This window comes from Thermobia domestica, chromosome 8 (assembly GCF_964235325.1).
Source record: "Thermobia domestica chromosome 8, izTheDome1.hap1.1, whole genome shotgun sequence".
NCBI classification, from domain to species: Eukaryota; Metazoa; Arthropoda; class Insecta; order Zygentoma; family Lepismatidae; genus Thermobia; species Thermobia domestica.
Genome location: NC_137461.1, coordinates 166,002,009 through 166,022,535, shown reverse-complemented (window position 1 = coordinate 166,022,535; position 20,527 = coordinate 166,002,009). Strand labels below are relative to the sequence as shown.

At 33.6% G+C, this 20,527-nt stretch overlaps 1 long non-coding RNA gene across 1 annotated transcript in view; it reads right to left on the bottom strand.

Moving 5' to 3' along the window:
* Nucleotides 1–19,904, bottom strand: part of LOC145693339 (uncharacterized) — a 570,535-nt gene extending 550,631 nt beyond the window's left edge. The window contains exon 1 of the long non-coding RNA XR_014132746.1: nucleotides 19,762–19,904. This is a non-coding gene — a long non-coding RNA (uncharacterized LOC145693339). The remainder of the gene's footprint in view (nucleotides 1–19,761) is intronic.
* Between the last annotated feature and the right edge of the window lie 623 nt (nucleotides 19,905–20,527).

Below are 20,527 nucleotides of genomic sequence, written 5' to 3'. Positions count from 1 at the left end.
CTTGTATTGTTGAGAAACATTTTAGAAATTCGAAGGATTTCTTTTTCCATTTTTAGCGAGTCCTTGAAGAAATAATTGAGAGTACCGTCTGGCGTATATGTCGTAACGTGTTAATTTTTTTAGTTTGAAAGGACACAGCAATTTGAAGTTATTTTGCTCAAAGATAGGTTTGAAGAAAATGGGTAACATCTTAGTTATTATTGGTAGCTGAGTAGAAATAATGAAACTTCTGACCATCAAAGAGATTGCCGCGCTTTGATAAGATATAACAGATATCTACTGTTTAACTGTGGATAAAGGAAGATAGGCAGTATGCAGGAAGTTGATGCAAGAGTCTGATGAAATTGAGTGAGGGTTTTTTCCTGGTGGTAGTTGAATGACCTTTGTGGTCCTTCAGGACCACAGTGGATGGACCCCAGGACCCACACGAACAATATGTGAGAAGTGAAAAATATAGCAAGCTATACTCATACACTATGTGTGTGAGCAGATAAAAGAAAATGGCCCCCAACCCATGGCCCCCAGGGACCAGCTAAATAAAATGACCCACCCCTCCTGAATAAAATTATATTGTAACATATTACACTAAATATGTGAGAAATTTAAAATAGCCCCTGATTCCTTGCCCCTGGTTCCCAGGGCCAGCCATAGAAAATGACCCACCCCTCCTCCTGAATGAAATTATATTGTAACATATTTATGCACTATATATGTGAGAAATTTAAAATAGCCCATGATTTCCTGCCCATAGTTCCCAGGGGCCAGCTATAGAAAATGACCCACCCCCTCCTCCGGAATGAAATTATATTAATGTGAAATATTATAGAGAAACTGGTAGGGACCCTTCCCATGGTTTGTGATCCCCAATGGCCCGTACGAACAATATGTGAGCATATTTTTAATTCTTGCGCTTCATTAGAAGCTAGTTGTAAAAAATAATTATTCGAACAGTGTGTGAGCATGTGAAAATGGAAAGGATATAATTTTATTCATGAGGGACTTCATCATTTATTGGTTTGTAACTTTTATTTTTCGCTTGCTCAAGAAGCAAGCTTAGAATACCAACGCTGCGAACAGTATGTAAGCATACTAAAGACGGAGTTTTGTTCTCGTACATCCGTTTCCGATGAATTGAAGGAACGAACTGAGGTTTTCGCGCGCTTTTGGAACCCGAATGAAATGACCTTAGTACCATTAGATAAACTTGTTGAACGTTGATACATAACTAAAAATCATGTGATCATGCTACGGTGTGTAATTTTGACCGTTGACACATGAGTAAATATCATATGATCATTAGAGAAATCTGTTGATGTTACATGATGTGAACACGTGATGAGTATGAAAATACTTAAATACAGGTTATAAGAGACAAAAATATATAAAGATACATCATGCAGTCGTATGAGAAGAAGGATCCATGACTTCACAAGTAATGACTTGACTTGTGCAGGAATAGTATAAGATCTTGTTTCTACTCTTGTGAGATATAACTTGGCCGTTTCTGAAACCATTCGTGTATTTAATTGCATAGCTAAATCAGCAGCGACATCAATGCTTCGTACATGAAGAATAACTTCTTCAAGTGCAACTTTATAACTTGTATTTTCAGGAGACATTAAACAAAAGTTATCTTTATTACGATCTAATTTTACACGTAAACTTACTTTATTAGGTAGCATACGATCTAAACTCACAATATCAGTATGAAGACGTCCGTACATTTCAAAAGATTTACTATTTTTTATTTTACTGGCAGGTTTTTGAAAACCAGCATTATTATTATCAAATTTATTTAAATATTTTGTAGTATCTTTATGCCACATGGCACATGCTAAATGCTATTGAGAAACATCATGAGAATAATTTAATAAAGTTTCAATGTATGCACGATAAGGATAAGATCCTGATGAAGAACTAATTAATTTATCATTTAACGAAATATCAATCTGACTAAATAACGAATGTGAGAAATTATTTATCGGTGCAACAACATCATCATTAACTAAATTTGTACCATCACCTTTTGTAATTTTAGAACGTACATAAAGATATAGAGGGGGCGCGGTGGCTCAGTGGTAGAGCGTTCACCTCTGGTGCTTGGGGTCCCGGGTTCGATCCCAGCCCCCGCCAAGTGAACTTTGTGGTGGACAAACACCGTGCTCGTGGGTTTTCTCGGGGTTCTACCGTTTCCTCCCACTTTCTTCATTCCACCATTTCACTCATCTCTCATAATCACCGTCTCCTTTAGCCTAACCGGCATAAACGTGGGACGTAAAACTCAAAGATTTCATTTCATTTCATAAAGATATAGATATGCAGGTTGAATAAATTCTCCTGTTTCTCCAGGAATAAAAAATTCAATTGGTCCTTCTGATGTTAATGTTGAAATAGGTCGATATTCAGCATTTATAGTTGCTTCAATAGCTGTTTGTGTCATTGGCATCGAAAAGAAATCAAATTCATTGGTACAGCATTCAGAACTATCGGAATTTAGGAGCGACATTATGAAAAGATATCGTTTATGTTTACGTTTTGTTGGTGGTCCAAAATTTACAATTGCATGAGCCTTCCTGTTGCGTGACCGTCTCTTACCACTACCAGTTAGCAACTGTTCAACTTTATTAATAGCTTTTGTCTTTAAATTATTACCAGCTTCGGTAATAATTTAATTTACACGTGCACGAACCGCTTCTTTAAATGGTTTATTTTCCAATACATCACCCGCAACTTGTATACCGGTTTGTAATGCTTGACGCCCTACAGTTTTTGCACCTTGTTTAAGAAATGGTAAAGCAAAACGAAATAACCCTTTAAAGAAACTACCTATACTATGTCCCCTTTGATATACAGGTCCTGAATATATGGTATTCCACGTCCACGATGTAAAGTAACACGTTTAGATCTCATTTTTATTATTAGTATTATTTAACAGATGCAGGAGAGCGTTTAAAATGAAGTGTTACGGTCATTGTCCCAGATCGGAATGGCAAATTTCGCCCCGCATTATCTTGTAATGGTATTTCAATTCTGTTAAAACAAAATTTTGCAAGAGGCACATAATGAATATCTTCAAAGGTAATTGTTTGAACTTTTCCATATTTAATATCGGAAATTGTTGCTATACGCAATAATGGTGCTTTTGTATCACCTAAAAACTGATATTGTATAATGTCAGTATAAATAAAAATTTGATGTGGATATCCAATATCTACGTATGGTTGTTTGAATCCACGACCTTCTTTTACAAGATCTGGATTTTCAGAAAAACCTAATTGTAGAGCTAATGTAGGTAACAATGTAACAGATTCTACACGTTCATCGCATTCAACACGTACAATATTTGAAAAGCTAAACCGTATAAATCTTGATAATGTGTTTAATTCATCTATTAAATGATGAATGGATGGATAATATCCAACAACTTTACTTTTCATGGGGTCTGCTTTTTTAAATTTGTACCATACAACATTTTCACCTTCTGTGACGTTATAACATGTTAATGGAATATGTACTTCACTTAACCCTACGTACCAATCGGATTCTGATAATCGTATATTATTTTTTAACTGATTAATAAAATGTGTTGGATTATTTGTAGGATATACATTTGTACTAGCGTTTGAAACTAATGTAATGTAAAAACTATCATCACTACTTTCAGAAATCATTTTCGTTTAAAGTGAAGTGTCAAGTTTTAAGTCCCTAAACGAAATGGTAATTTTAAACCGTGTTCATCTTTTAAGTTTACTTCTATCGTATCCAAATATTTCTTTTCAACTTTAACATAATGTGGTGTATGAAACACAAAGATTTTACATGACTGTGTTGTACATTATATAGACTAAGTTTTCGAACTAACGATCCAATATTTTGTTGTTGTTTTACGATATCAACAGATACATTAATTGTATTGGGAATATTATAATCTAAATTACATGGAAATTTACCCCGTGTTAATATTAAATCAACATTTCTAACTTTTTTGAATACAACAATTTTAATATCATGTGTATTTTCATTAATAAATCTAAAAATATCTTCTAATCCTGGTGTAATACCAATCATACATTGATCTTCTAATTTTATAGAATGTTTAATTACAAATTGATTTTTATTTTGTAAATATTGTAACATACGGACATTTTCAGGAATTAACTCAAGAATAGATTCAATAGAGGAATAATATCCCGGCGTTACACGAACATGATGACGTTCAACTGTATCATTGATAACAGTAGTAATTATTATTTTTTCATTTTCATCAACATTATAAAAACTCCACGAAATATTAATTTGTGTTAATGCAACACCCCATTCCCCATCACTTAAATCAATAGGTTGTGCTAATTTAACGCGAAATGAAGCTGTTGTATTATTATTAAAAAGTTCACTACTGGCATTTGAAGGAAGAGTAACGTAAAAGTCATGTGTAAGGTTTCAATTCATCTTGCAGATTGAATAGAATCTGATCTAATCCACCAATTCATACTTGACGGATATCTCAACCATTTTACATACATCCACCCATTTTTACGTTTTAATACTTTTTCAATGAGATAAGTTTTCTTTGAATTTATAATTGCTTTTTGTAATTCTTGTGCATAAAATATTCCTTTAATTTCTTCTCCATTCCAATCTTTTAATTTATAAGTCACAGGATTAGATTTAATACATTTATCTACAATAAATATTTCTTATGACCATTTAGGTAAATATCCTTTTTCCAATACATGTTTATACTTACTAACACCAACATAATCACCCGGACTAAATTTACAACTTGTATTCTTTTTATTTACTGTATTTCCGTATAATGTTTCCCACACTTGATTTTCATTGGAATAATTTACTTCCGCAGGCGCCATTTTAATACTTGAATGATATTAATGATTACAATTATTGACAATTTGATCTAAGACATTATTATAGCGATAAGTATCCCTTGCAGTAAAGTAACAATACAATTTTTCGTTTAATGTTCTTATAAAACGTTCTGCTAAAGCACATTTAATTTCAGAATGAACACTATAATGATTAATTTCATATTCTTTAAACAATTGTTTTACATGACGACTATAAAATTCTGTACCTAAATCGGTTTGCACATTAAACACGGGTAATTTGAAATTTTTTAAAATTTTTCTTATTGCTTTTGCCATTTCAGGACCTTTCTTTGTTTTTAAGGGGACACAATATACATAACGTGGAAAAATATCAATACAACATAATATATATTTATAATTATTATTATACTTTGCAATGTTTTGCATATCTGTCAAATCCATTTGTAATGTTTCATTTGGTGCACTAACATAATACTTTTTCCGTTGAAAAACTACGAACTGGTGCATGCAATGTATATGCATCTTGAGAAGCTAACCAATTTTTAATTTTCTTTTTAGATAATTTTGTTTTACGATGTAATGTTTGTATACTCCATGAAGAATTAGGATTTGAATAATCATAATATATTTTTGATTATTTTGTCATTTTTACATACTATATTCTTTCCAATGTTTAAATAAATTAGATACTGCTTTAGGATTAGATGATTTTCTTATTTTACGAATACGTTCCTTTTACTAGTACTACTACTACTAATATTCAGTTTTGATGCTGGTGTGCCAATAAATTATTTAGGAACATTAAGATCTTCTAATAAATTTTTAAAATCATGAATACCTATAGGATTTCTTGAATATTTTCTTGTACGAACAACATCATTTACTAAATCTATAATATTTGAACCAGGTATTGTTTTTCCTTCGATACGTACTATACCAGAGTTATCCCATTGAATTTTATCAGAATTTGTCAACTGCTTTAATAATAAATCAATTTTCTTACGTAGTCTTTTTGGTACTGATTGTAAAATGTCTGATACAAATGGTAAAATAGAAGTATTGTTATCCTGTTGCAAAGCAGATGATGATGACGATTTTTCTTCTTGTTCATCCTGAATAACGGGTAATGTAATAGGCTTATGTGAAGAAGATGATGTATATTGTAAATATCGATACAAAGCTTGTTGATATAATTTCCATTTTTGTTGTACACTAAGATCATGACGTTTTAAAATATTATTCATTTCTTCATCTAAACGTGATTGATGTGAATCTATAGATTTAAGATTGGACCGAATTTCATGTATTGCATTTTCAGAAACTAAAATCATTTTACGTAATTCTGACATGATTATCGACTAAAAATACTACTGCCTACTGCTGCTAGAAGTGGTCCCAAAATTAAAGGCAGTAACAACCTCTTTTTTCTTCAATGCAGTACGCTGCTGAGATAAAGCGCGCAAGATCTTTTTATGTCTACGTAATCATTGCTTCTGGCGAGGATTTAAAGGGATGTTTCCTTTTATTGTGTTTTTAGCTACTTGAGAAATTGTTCTTATTAAATCCCCTGAAGCATTTTGTAAAATTTGTTTCCGTTTTGTATTTTTGCATTTGCACAGAGCACGGAGCGTGTTGTGTTGTTTCACCTTCAACATCTTGATATCGACTAAATAAAAATTTCTGTTTGCATGTCTTTTATGTTAGCGTATACATGCATGATTTCATTAGGAAAAATATTTGTACGTATTCGCAATGCATCGTTTGTTTTTTGGGTTAGGTCAAATAATAAATAAGTGTGAGGCTCACATGTTACCTCCTCGAATACATTCACGATTTCGTTACTATATCGAGGCATAATTTGCCTTGCTAAATATTGTATTTGTAAGTTATCACGCGGATTTTTAAATACTATAATATAATGTGCATTTAAACTAATATCACTTGCATGTTTTCCTTTTGGAAATAAATTTTGAATAATAAATATTACAGTCAACTTTTTATGATGTGCATACTTTATAAATAAATTAGCAACATCACCATTAGTTTCTGACATTAAATCATCAAGTATTAATAATGAATTTTCTTTAATTTCAAAATTATTCATGTCAGGTATCCCTTCTACAAAACGTATTTTTGCATGTGCGTCCAAGTTTGGTATTACTGCGCCATAACACCAGACAATATCATTAAATTTTATACTAAACATTTGATCACGTTCATTAAGTAATCGATTTATAAAACATGTTTTTCCTGCCCTTGATGGACCCGCAATTAAAATGGTAGAGTGATGTTGAAGCTTTAACATGTACTCAAATGAATGCATACAATAGAGCTTTTGCTTTATATACACTCACACACATACACATTTAAGAACGAGCTTCTAATGAAGCGAACAAACAAGAAAAAGGATTAAAGCTTTTGAGTTAAAATAAATTATTTACAAGTTCACACTCATAGAGTGCTCCTACCACTTTCCATAGGAAATTTTAGCAAGGAGTTTCCAGGGAAACGAAAGAATACAAAAGCAGAGTTTCTATAAGAAACGAACTGATTAAAAAAAGAAAAAAATCACACAAGTCACATTTACTCGTTCGTGGGCCTATAACCGTAAGGTACACTTGCACGTTTTCGTATAGGAATATCGTCAGTCACGTCATTATCATCAACACGTTTACGTTTTTTATTGACCTCACGGTGTGTCTTAGTCTCTGTACAGCTAAAGATACGGAACCCTGGTTTACGCACTATACTACTTGGATTTTCTATTACTGTGGACTCTAATTGTCCAGACACTAATTTATAGAAACTCTCAAACTTAATTTTTTGACAGGTTCTATCATTTAGTGTTATCCTCCTAATTTTGAGTATGTGCCGAACATCCCCATTGGCATTAATTAGCCTATAAGCATAGTTCTTGGCGCCTAAACCGTAGAAGGTTGTAAACTTCCAACCCTCTGGAATTTCATCTGTTAGATCACCCAAATAGTTTCCAAGTGGTAACAAAGGTTCCTCATGTTTTTTCTGTATATACATAATACTGTCAGTGTCACAGTAAATGGTTCTGTCTGGTCCTACAGTCGTTAGTAGTTTGTAAAGTTCAAGTCTAGCCCGCAAAGTAATGAAGGCGGGTAGTATAACATTGGAAAACTCAAGAGGTGTGTTTTCAGTTTCAATGTCTCTGTAAGTGATAATTAAATGATCATCATTAATTTGGACCACACTTTGAATTTCATACCGTGCCGTTGTTAAATACCTAAGAAACGTGACTTCGTCACTAACGATTACAGAATGTGACGTATCAGTGCGCTGTCCCCATTTGCCATATAATGAATTGCGGTAAAGTTTTGCACATTGCCTCAAACCCGGGTTCGTCTTGATGTTATCATAATTTAGCTGTATGACTTCATGGGCATAATAGTCCTCGATATATTTTTGTTTGTCTTCTTCAGTTTTACATTAAGCAGGAAAACCAGGGGCTGCCTGCTTCATCTGAAGAAATGAATTCACATAAGTTCCGAACAAACCACCTGAATTCCCTTTTTCAGGATCCATGAGTTCAAATTCCCATATTTCATGTATATCGAGTATTTTGTATCCTTTTTGAAGAGCCAGGTGTAACTCTGGAGTACAAAATGTCCCTGTAAGAGCACACTCATCGTCACTATGAGTACAATCGTTAGTGTTTTCCTCTTCCATACATGTACGGCAGAGACCGAAAAGTAATCGACCTCCCGCAACGTACGGAATAATTGGAAAATATGTCCTTCGGGGGCAAAATAGTACATTTTACTACACCATGAATACTTTCCACATCTGGAGAGTCCGGCCCCGTATGTATCTTAGGCGATTTAACCGGCATAGGTTTACGTGACATCACATATGGATATAACGAAGTAATATCGGCGTATGCAATTTGCTCATTACCCGTACAATTGACGTAAGATTTGAACACTTCAGTGCGTCCGCCATTGTAACAGTTCTTGGGAAGAAGGAAATCAGGCAGGTTACTACAACGTTCTTTAATAAACATTTGTACATCCTTATCCGTCTTTACCTTTTCATCCCAAATATTTCCCAGATTTCATATAGGTTTATACCTAAACTTTTCAGGTACCTCCGGCGAAGCATTGTTTGTTCATATCTTTTTTCCATCGTATTGTACGAGTCTTGCGCATCATGCAAATGGCGTCACGGTTCTAAGAGTAACAACGCGGGCATGAATGCCAGTAACAACCCATGAAGTCGAAGGCAGCGTTGAGTCCTTCATGCCATCCATCGACTTGGTACCTACCAATATACTTTTCCCCTCCTCTACCATGCTGGATTTCTATCCCTAATTGTTTTTCCATATACATAGGCTATTGCATAGCTTTTGTACTATACTTTGTCTTATGATGGAAACTCAACGCGGAAATTACGGGGGTAGTATTCTCAGGTAAGTACAAAGTACGATATGTACGCATCGCAAGACTTGCAATGGTAGATGATCTGATGAAACATTGCAAACCATTCGTTTTCTCTTCAATAATGTCACTAAATTTGGTGATCGCTTCTGCTAGAATTCTAACATCATTTTCACAATAAGGAAGCATTTCCTTTTTGAGGTTAAACTCCTCGCCACTTAGCGCACGTTTTTCGTGCCAGGCAATTAATTCTTGTTTTTCTTCGGTGCTTCGTTTTTCAGTCATAGAATTCAATTTGGGGATAGGCACCAACATAATTTTGATTTTCTTCGGTATTAAATAAGTATGGGAAATCTCCCTTTCGTAAATTTCCGCGCAAGCCTAAAGTTTTGGGGAGTCTGCTTAGTCTACATCCAAGGAATAAAAATGAAACATTAAAAAAATAAAAAAATTCCAATGTTAATAGTAAAAATTTTCTGACCATGAATAATCACATTAGGAATAATATGCTGCTCTTCTATTAGATTTCTAAGGCATAAAAGACCGTCAGATCTGCTGCAATTGTGTGCCACACAAACTATACGTTTAAAGTCGGGTCGGTTTACAAGTACGTGATTAATAAAGTCAGTCATTGTCTTAAAAGAAATCGAACGATTTCCATTATTATAACCACATGTCTTACAGGGCTCATCGATGCCTTTACTCATGCAATTATAAGAAATATGTTTACAGCATACCAGCACTACTTCATGTTCTATTTCACCGCGCGCATTTGGTGCCTTTAACATCGTCTCTATATCCTAACCAATGTACATAAACCTATTAGTATGTACAGGATTTTGTCGTTGCACAAAACATGTATGGGTGATATCTACATGCTTATGACATGTTGAACAGAAATGTTCACCACATACATGATCTGATTTTCGACTCCTGTTATCAAAGATGATACCGCAATTATTGCAGACCTTAACATTATCACAAACAGATCTATTCGCTTTATTACGCTTCAGATTTCTCAAAACAAGCACCCTCAGAATCTCTCTATTGCATGCGTCACATTTAATTTTCTTATCCGTATAATCTCGCACGTGTTTGCATTCGCAACGAGAACACTAACTTTCACACTTATGTTTATATGCTAACCCATTATAGCCTTGCAAACAATGATAGCAATACTTTCCCAAGAAAACTTTTAATATTACGAATGGGTTCAAAATGACTAATAGTGTCACCTCTCTTATACTAAATAAAAACCTTATTCTCTGCATACTCTCCTGCGTAACGTACTATATATTCCGGATTATTTTTTCAATTTCCTCATAAACCACAATTTGATATTCACCAATCAAATATGATTGGGTCTTTAAAATCACAACCCCCTTCGCCTTAACGTTAACACCTGCCATCTCACAGAGAACTTCTGCTTTAAGAACCCATGTATCATAATCTCTTGTTCTTAACTTGTACAAACTTTGGCTACTTGCAGTGTGTTTTGTAATCCACCACACAATTGACATGGGAAGACAATACATATTATTGTTTCTATGCGTATTAAACGCTTTTCCAAATAATCTTGCTGTTTAGAATATTTTTCAAGGGCGCTCCTTTTACTAGGTCTTCCTTTTCCATGCATACTCTCTGCCAAGTGGAACCGAAAAAGTAGTTCTTGCCCCAAAAGGAAATCCTCATTTGAATTTAAAACTCGTTCAATTGAGGAAAGGACAGTTCGAGCAGAAAAATCGTGTTTCCTTCTAAATGGGACATACACAGAATTGTTATTTCTATTATTACTACTATCTATGTACAGTCCAATATAATCTGTGGGACGAGCATTAGATAACACATGTTATAACGCAAAATTAAATAAACTTTCAATATAGGCCTCTGGATTATTAATACGTCTTTCATTATCCACAGGTCTAACCACGATTTCATGGCCCGTAAGATGAAACTTACGAAACCTTTTTCTACTTTCTTACAACTTCGAAATTACTATTGCTCTGATTTTCCCCGTCATTATTATTATTACTATTACCACTACTTGTTTTACTACTATTATTATCACTACGTTTAGTACTATTTGTACTATTATCATTATTGCTCCCATATCCAAACATTACTGAATCAGGGGCGTGTGACGGGCCAGGTTGAGAAGTAAATTGGCTCCCATAACCATGATTATCCGGTACACAAAGATTAGGTTGTGGGTTGTATACAGAATTTTGTCCCTGAACGTCTTGCTTGGGTATAACCAAAGCATTGTTCGTATTTTCAGCCAATCTCCTCATTTCTTCTTATTCAACGGTATTTAGATTTACCCCATCTAAAAGTGCCAAAGTCTCCATTACTTAATAAATGTGACTTAGTATCACTCAAGTTATGACTTTCTCGAGGGGTCACGGTTATGGGTGTTTCAGATGGAGTTAAACATTCATTCGAAATGAACCGCGAACCAAAATCAAAAATGTTGGATAGCTCGGCATCTTTTATTCTATCTATCTGTCCTTCTCCGCATGCCATTAAATACATGAATCTGTCCTGAGCATAATCATAAGATTCTTTAGTATGAAATAATCCAAACAGAAATAAATCTAAAATGTCGGCACTGCTTACGCAGTGCTGTAATAATAAAATGTCATTATTTTCAAAGGCACGAAGAGCGCGTAATACAGCGTCACATCTCTCCGACCCCCGATGACCAAGCCTTTGCATTTCCATAATTGCCTTCCACGTGCTAAAGACTCGGGGGTAATCATGAGACCACTCAACACTTCTTGCAGGTAGATCTCATCAACCATATTAAGTTCAGCAGCTGGGCAAAAGAAATCCATCTGAAAGAAATAAAAGGAGAAAAATTATTTTGAGTTATCAAGTTCAGTTTAATATATGAGTTTCACACAATAAAGAAAAAGACAAATCAATAATTTTAAGTCTTCAGTTGAATTATATTCATATGCAAAGAAAGTAATCAAAAAATTTTAAGTTATAGTAAAATTATAAAGATATGAAAAGGAATATTCAGTTTCTATAATTTTAAAATGTCCACAAACAGTCATTCTCTCTGTTCTTTAATAATATTGATTGACTAATGAAGTATTACTAAGTATAAAAATATATATAATACACACCTTTTTGATCCTTAGTTGTTCTTCAAAAATTAAACTCCAAAATTGGGGGAAAATGTTGGGCACACCTCGCTTGTTTTTATTCTGCAACTGCAAGTTTTATATTTCTCGGCCAAAATTAGCACACTTTAAAACTGGAATAATATTCTTCGACTTTTCACTAAATTCTATATTTTCAATTCAGTACTGGCACTGATAATATTTATTTTAAAATAAGTCAAGGGTAAACAACACGTTAGGTCTGACGGCGTACAATAATATATCAAAACTGCGTAATGCGTTTATATATATAACATACATTACGTCATAATTACCAACAAGTTCATACATGTTTTCACGCAACTCTCTAGTAAGTGCTACCCCCTAACGGTCAATTGCAAAAATACTCAGTACACTTTAACACATGTAGAAAACGGTTCATGTCTTGCAAAGTCCTCATTCCATTCTAAAATAGCTTAAGACAATGTCTGTGTTTCTGTACAACAAATAATTTATTCTCAAACTAAAGGTTTATGCGATGCGTTCTCATTCCATACGGGTTTTAATATTATAGTCTGTATGCGTTCCCTACAAGTTTATGTGCTGCGTTGCGTTGCGTTTCATCATTTTCATAAGGGTTTTATAATATTGTAACTTGTATGCACCCCCACAACAAGTAATACATTCTCAGACTAAAGGTTTATATTTTGGGTTTCGTTGTCTTCATTCCATAACGGTATTAAAAGTATAGTCTGTATGCGCCCCTACATCAAATAATAATTTATTATATTCAAAATATATCAAACCATTCCCAAACTTGTCTATGACTAACACACTGTGTCTTGCTACCTTGTCTGTAATTAAGCCATGATTAATAAATCCTGTTTAGTAAAGAACTAGCATGTCGCTAACTTGTCTGTGACTAACACACTGTGTTTTACTAACTTGTCTCTGATAAACACACTGTGCCTTACTAAAGTAAAATGATATATTACTAAGTTGCAAACACCCAACGCAAATTCACAAAGGACCTGTATTGCTCGGATCTATAAAAATGTTTCTTACATATCGCAAAACTTGCATACGCCCATGCTAATTCACAGAAAAACAATCCTTTTTGCAACTTTAAACGCAAATCTGTAAACATGGATTATTCACAAGTTGTTGTTACATCCCCCATAGTAATTGCTTCTCAGTACACTCTTAATTTGTACGTTACGTTGCGTTTCATATCCTAACTACAAATCATGAGCCTCATGTCAAATCTTGTTATTAACACCATACTAGAAAGCTTAACTAATAAATGAACCTAACATTTCATGGAGCAAGTCATCACAATACAAAAATTTACCACAATACAAAAACAGTAACTAAGGAATAATTATCAAAGTTTCACTCAATGCAATGTTCATATATATATATATATATTAATTAAACACACTATTAACAAATTCTCTATGATTCCCGCAAGTTTAATCTTGCAATGTTCGCAAACCTTGCAAAGTTCCTACATCTGGTAATACTGAGCCAATCACTAATAAGTGCTGCACTCTAGCGGTAAATTATGGAATGAAGCCTGACTCATAGAACCGCGATAATACAACGTGTTTTAGGAAGAATTTTTTTAAAATTTTGCTTTCGGTGATGTTCCAATTGTTTAAAAACGAAATATATATATATTCTTTAATTGGTCCCTGGGGGCCATGGGTTGGGGGCCAATTTCTTTTATCTGCTCACACACATAGTGTATGAGTATAGCTTGCTATATATTTCACTTCTCACATATTGTTCGTGTGGGTCCTGGGGGCCATATTGTAAACAATTACATACGGTAGGGGCCATGGACTGGGAACCATCCACTGTGGTCCTGAAGGACCACAAAGGTCATTCAACTACCACCAGGAAAAAACCTCACTCAATTTCATCAGACTCTTGCATCAGCTCCCTGCACACTGCCTATCTTCCTTTATCCACACTTAAACACTAGATATGTGTTATCTCTTATCAAAGCGCGGCAATTTCTTTGGTGGTCATAAGTTTCATTATTTCTACTTAGGTGATATTTTTTAAGTAAAGCTCAGTTGGAATTCCAGCATTTTAGGTTTGAGATACGTCGATTCAACCCATTTCTTTGTGTAGTGTGAGAAAAGGCAATTTAGGAATATAAATTTTGGACGCTGCATTGTCATTGATATGATATATATTGAGACCCTTCCATCGAAGAAATATGACTTCTTTGAAGTATTCGAAAAGATCAAATAAAGTTACATATTGTGTTTTACGATTTATTTTGCTGTAGGTAGGACATATTGCATGTGTGGTTTACTTAAGAAATTTTACTCGTTCCTTTTTTGAGTCATTTTAAAACCCTTCTTTGAAAGAAGAAAGAGAAAAGAGGGGAAAATGCTCGATAATAAGAAAAAACAGAAGGATCCCAATGGAGTCGAGGTTTGCCCGCTCAAGTCACCTTGAAAATGAAATAATGTTTTGCGAAATACTTTTGGAAATAAGACAATTTATTTGAAAAGCTACAGAAAGAAGAAAAATGACTGGCGGGGATTAGGTTAGCTGTAGGAACCCACTATAAATTCTTTTGAATCATTAAGGGATGATAAGAAGAAAAGTTATATTTTTAAGTATTGTTTGTTAACGTGAAAGGAAAGAAATCCCTATTTTCTTCCTCAGCCTGAGAGAGAGGGAGAAATTTTGGTTAGGAAAAGGCATACAAGCAAGGATGTGTATTACAAGAAGGAAAGAAAGTAGGTCATCCGACGTATGTTAACTCATTTATATTAGGAACCATCTAAATATTAGATCTTAGAAAATGTAAATTAATTTATAATTATTGCCGTCAACCAGTTTCGAATGATGACCAATGACTAATAAAGCAGAGATGAAATACAATAAATTAAATTTAGTTTGAATAAGGAAATAAAATCGGGAACAGTAATGGCTAACAGAAAACGAAGACTTATAGGTATCAAATAAGAAATCACATAAGGAAAATATTTATCGGTTCATACCAAGGACAATAAATGTCAGCTATATTGTATGACAAGAAAAGGTAAGCCGATTAGGTTATGTTAAATTAAGAAATTAAGTTACAAATAAGTTAAACCTACAATACTAATTTAAACAAAAGAAAAACAGGTTAGCTAAAAGCATGGTTGGAAGGACAGCAAACACAGACATCGGATCAGGACAACTTATATAAAATTTAGCTAGAAGCGAAAAATAGTAATGCCAAAATTAAAGTAAGAAAAAACAATATGTAATACCAAGATGAAAGATTCAAATTCAAAAGTACAACGCTTGGATATGTCAAACTAAAATTCTTCCGTACCATCCAAAATTTATAGTATCAATAAGCTTATTCTGATATATTCAAATTGGTGTAGGTCACCGTCACCTCTTTATGTTTATCGATATTACAAAATATTTCCTTTGTTATGCTTCTTCGTTTGTCTCTTAATTTCATGTAACGATTAAGTTTTAGCGTGGGGTAAGTTTAAAATAAACAAGTGCTATTGTAATGTAAACAAAAGATTTCTTTTTCCTGATACTATTTTAGCAGACCTCTGCCTATTCGGTTCTATTCGGTTGCTATACTAAAACAAGAATGCAACATTTAGTAACATTTCATATATGTTCCTTATAAGCAAAGTAATCTATTTTCTCCATACTCACATTTCGTAAATGTTGCTTTCTACAACACAAACTGAATCAATGACGCAACTGTTACAGCATTCTGTGTTCTATACGAACATGTTTATCATTTGTTAAACCCTTCCCACAATTTTCTCGTCCTAAAACCACTATTGTTACTTTATATAAGGATAGCTAGAATAATAATTATAAAGTATTAGTAGAGTTTAGGATAGTTACCAAGAGTGTAAAATAGTATAAAGTCAGTATTACAAATCAAAAGCAATCAGAAGAACTATAAAGTGCCTCACGAATATATGCTGTTAACCCTCTATATAGAAGAAACTATGAAAGAATTCTTTAATAAAGATTCATAGTACTGATAGCAAACTATTTTTAATCTTGAACAACTAACCGCAGAAAAAAGCAAGGCAAACGTAACAAGAAAACTCTCGACCGTAAACCATTAAAAATGTATCATTCATAGACAATTTCTTGAGATTTTTAGTATGTAACACAAACAATAAAAGCTTCATGGAATAAATTATAGCGATCGGAAATAAAGTAGTATGCACCACCGGGTTAATAGAGGATAAGGTGGAAGGTAAACCAGGAAGAGGAAGACCAAAAATTCAATATCTAGATGCAGTCAACAAAAGAGCAAAACTCGTGAAAAAATATTTACATTCTTCTCCATACCCTCATTGTGGAACATGTATGCTTGATCAATTAATGCACGTTTCCCATCGTGACGCTAGATCAACAGCTAAATTAAAAAACAGGAATCCCTTCCTTTTGATCTGTACGCCCATTTGTCCCGCACCAAAATTGTCAATCACAGTCTTCCTTTATTCTCCACTAACACATTTGAAAGGTTTGCCTTATATCTAATGATTACCATGCATCTCCCCTAAAAACGCATAAATCTGACAATCACTAGACTAGATCTTACTATCTTTCATTTTTGGATTCTTCTCCGTACCTACATTTTAAAATCGAGTCCTATTTCATGATCGTATCGGAGTACATCTCTTTATCAAAGAAATGAATTACTTTCCAAATATAGACAGCCTTTCTCTGCCCACCAAAATATCATTAACACCGTTTTAAATGCGTGTTTTCCATCTGATATAAGTAAAAAACAATTGATTCCGTGCTCTTAATTTTTACTTAATGATTCAGTTCGGTGCAAAATATCTCGGATCTGTCAGGAATTACCGAACTTCTTACGTATACAACACAACAAATGATAGCTCCCAAATGCAATACTAAATTAATTTCCATTGCCACCAAGTGTCCGTTTTCCTGTCTTGAATTTTCTCCCCTCCTTTCGCCTAAAAAAAGTATATAGGAACATTATTTTTCAATAATGACTTGCACGCAACAATTTATTTGATTTTACTTTATAAAATTGTCTCTCAAAAAAAAGTGTTAATACTTTTCAAGTCAAAGTACTTATAGTTATTGTAATTAGTTCAGCTAGTTATTAAACAGAATGGAAACTTTTATTTAAATACCATTCGTCCTCCTCCTGATCTTCCAAAGAAAAAATGTACAGAAATTCAGTTTTAGTTACCCAAAAGTTTATAATCTAACATCATCTCGAAAGAAATACATTTAAAATGGAAAATAATAGTACGAATATTAGCAATAAGTTTCTCTGTCTGCCCCTTTTCCTCTTGTCTTTTTGGCATTTCTCTTTATTTCTACATCATTCATTGTAACCAGGTAGGCGGATTAAATTTTTTGAGGCCCTGGAGTCGACTATTTCAACGGTCCCTCCCCAATCTTACGAATAATTCCACTGCGTAAATTTTCTTTTCTGTCTCATAGGCTTATCGAAACAACCAAAACTATACTATAATATTTTAATGTGTTCCAAGTTTCCAATAATTACATTCATTATTAACAGTTAAATGCACATATACTATAGTGTAACGTTCAAATGTCAAAAACAAGCCACCCCCACAAACAAAACGTATCGTGAAGACGTTAGTGGAAGAAGACTTAGCTTAGTAATACAGCAAGTGGAAAGATTAGCATTGGTCTGAAACCTGTAATATAATAAGCTGCTTAGCTAGTATTAAAGAAAGGGATTTTGATGGCGGCCCCCTTAGTCTGGGGTCCGAAGCCTGGCTCCGTTCCTCATTTTAGGAACACATTTAAACACTTAAGCATATCATTTTTGATTTTCAAATATTACGCAATATATATGGCCACTATAATTTCCTTCAATCAATTTTCTCATGCAAAGCAGAACACAACCCAGTCTCTCTATTTCACTTAATTATTTTATACTCTGCTTTAATAATTGGCATTTATTGCAGATGTCACGAGTAAAACATAATACAACTATGCGTTATAAAGTGTTCTTACAGTGTGATTCTCCAAAAACAGTAACTGGCATAATACAGAAACAGTTCCAAACATTGTCATACTCTATCTAAGTACATTCTATACCATGTTCCTGCTTTTGAGAATGTAAGTAAGGGCAAAAAAGTGCACAAACATGAAAGATCTCCTCCCCAGATTTTGAAATTTCATTTACAAATATAAGAAACCAAAAAAAAATTCACTTCTGTTTCCTCTCGTAAATCGTATATTGTTGCTTAAAAAAGAGACCATTACTCTAATCTCCAATTATTTTCGAGAGTAAGTAGTAAAAATTTTAGGACTAAAAAAATTACAATAAGTTTTTTGTAAGCAATAAGTTTTTTCCAACAATGGCGGCTCTTGAGGAAACTAGCTACACAATTCTAAAAACCCCGTGTTTCTTTAAGTAAAACAAACATTAGCTAAAACTATGTGCTCCGCAAACTACGGTATGTGGTCCTCATATATAAATATAATACAGGCTTACGTCTCATATAGCTTAGCTGCTGAACGGGAGGGTAAACTGAAATTAAATTAACTATCACTTAAGGTACGCAAAACGTAGCTTCCACCAAAGGACAATACTTTGGTCTCCAATTATTTTCGAGAGTAAGCAGTAAAAATTTTATGCCTAAATAAATTATGTACAATAAGCAAAAAAGGCTTTCCGAAAATGGCGTTTCTTGAGGGAACTCCCTACACAATTCTAAAAGTCCGTCTTTTTAAGTAAACACAAACATTAGCTAAAACTATGTGCTCCGTAAAACTACGGTATGTGGTCCCCCATATATAAATACAATACAACTTTCGTCTCATATAGCTTACCTGCTAAACAGGAGGGTAAACTGAAATTAAAGTAAGTAACACTAAATGTACGCAAAACGTAGCTTCCATTCCCAACAATAGTTCAGATCCCAAGATATATAATATGAGTTTGTAAATATAAGTTCATGTTTCATATAGCTAACGTATTGACCAACAATTAACGTGGTCTATTTGTTGTCAAAAATTGATTCTTACTTATACAAATAACCGCGATGCTAAATATATCTTCCAACATTATCTATATTGTAGTTCTAAGTGTAAGCAGTCATAGGTTCCATTCGCGGAAATGAACCAAAACTAGAAAATTATTTGAGCCCTCTTTGTATTTACACTACACTAATGTCAGGATGGTACCTAACTTATAGGTCCCAGGCCACTTCCATAATCCTTTCTTCCCTCCTCAAATACTATAACCAACAAATCGTCATTTCCTATATATATATATATATATATATGAAGACAATATCTGAATTCTAGTATATTCAAGTTTGATGCGTAATCTTAATCCTGCATTACGCTAACAGCACAACTTAGCTAAATTAATAAAAAATAATAACTTACCTTACTGTTTCAAACTTCAGGCGTAGAACACAAGTATTTGCAAATAGCAGAAACACAGCTTCACGCGTGCACATGAACAAAAATAATCTGACTTTCACAATCCGGTCTTATATAAGGGGACGTAAAGAAAAAACATCATATACCGTCCTTCAAAGAAACAAAGGACTATACAACTTGTTCCACTCTCAACTTCAAATAACAATTTAACACAACCCCTACCTTTCTTGACAAAAAAAAGTCAGGTCAAGATGATAATATAATACAAAATATGAAGGTATTATGTTCCCTAAAAAGAAAAAAAGTAACCACGCAGAATGTAAAATCCTGTTCTCCCTTAAGGTGAGTAACAATAAAACCTGCTTGCAACTAAAAAAGCTGAGGGAAAAAATAGGGATTTCTTTCCTTTCACGTTAACAAACAATACTTAAAAATATAACTTTTCTTCTTATCATCCCTTAATGATTCAAAATAATTTATAGTGGGTTCCTACAGCTAACCTAATCCCCGCCAGTCATTTTTCTTCTTTCTGTAGCTTTTCAAATAAATTGTCATATTTCCAAAAGTGTTTCGTAAACATTATTTCATTTCCAAGGTGACTTGAGCGGGCAAACCTCGACTCCATTGGGATCCTTCTGTTTTTTTCTTATTATCGAGCATTTTCCCCTCTTCTCTCTTTCTTCTTTCAAAGAAGGGTTTTAAAATGACTCAAAATAGGAACGAGTAAAACTTCTTAAATAACCCACACATGCAATAAGTCCTACCTACA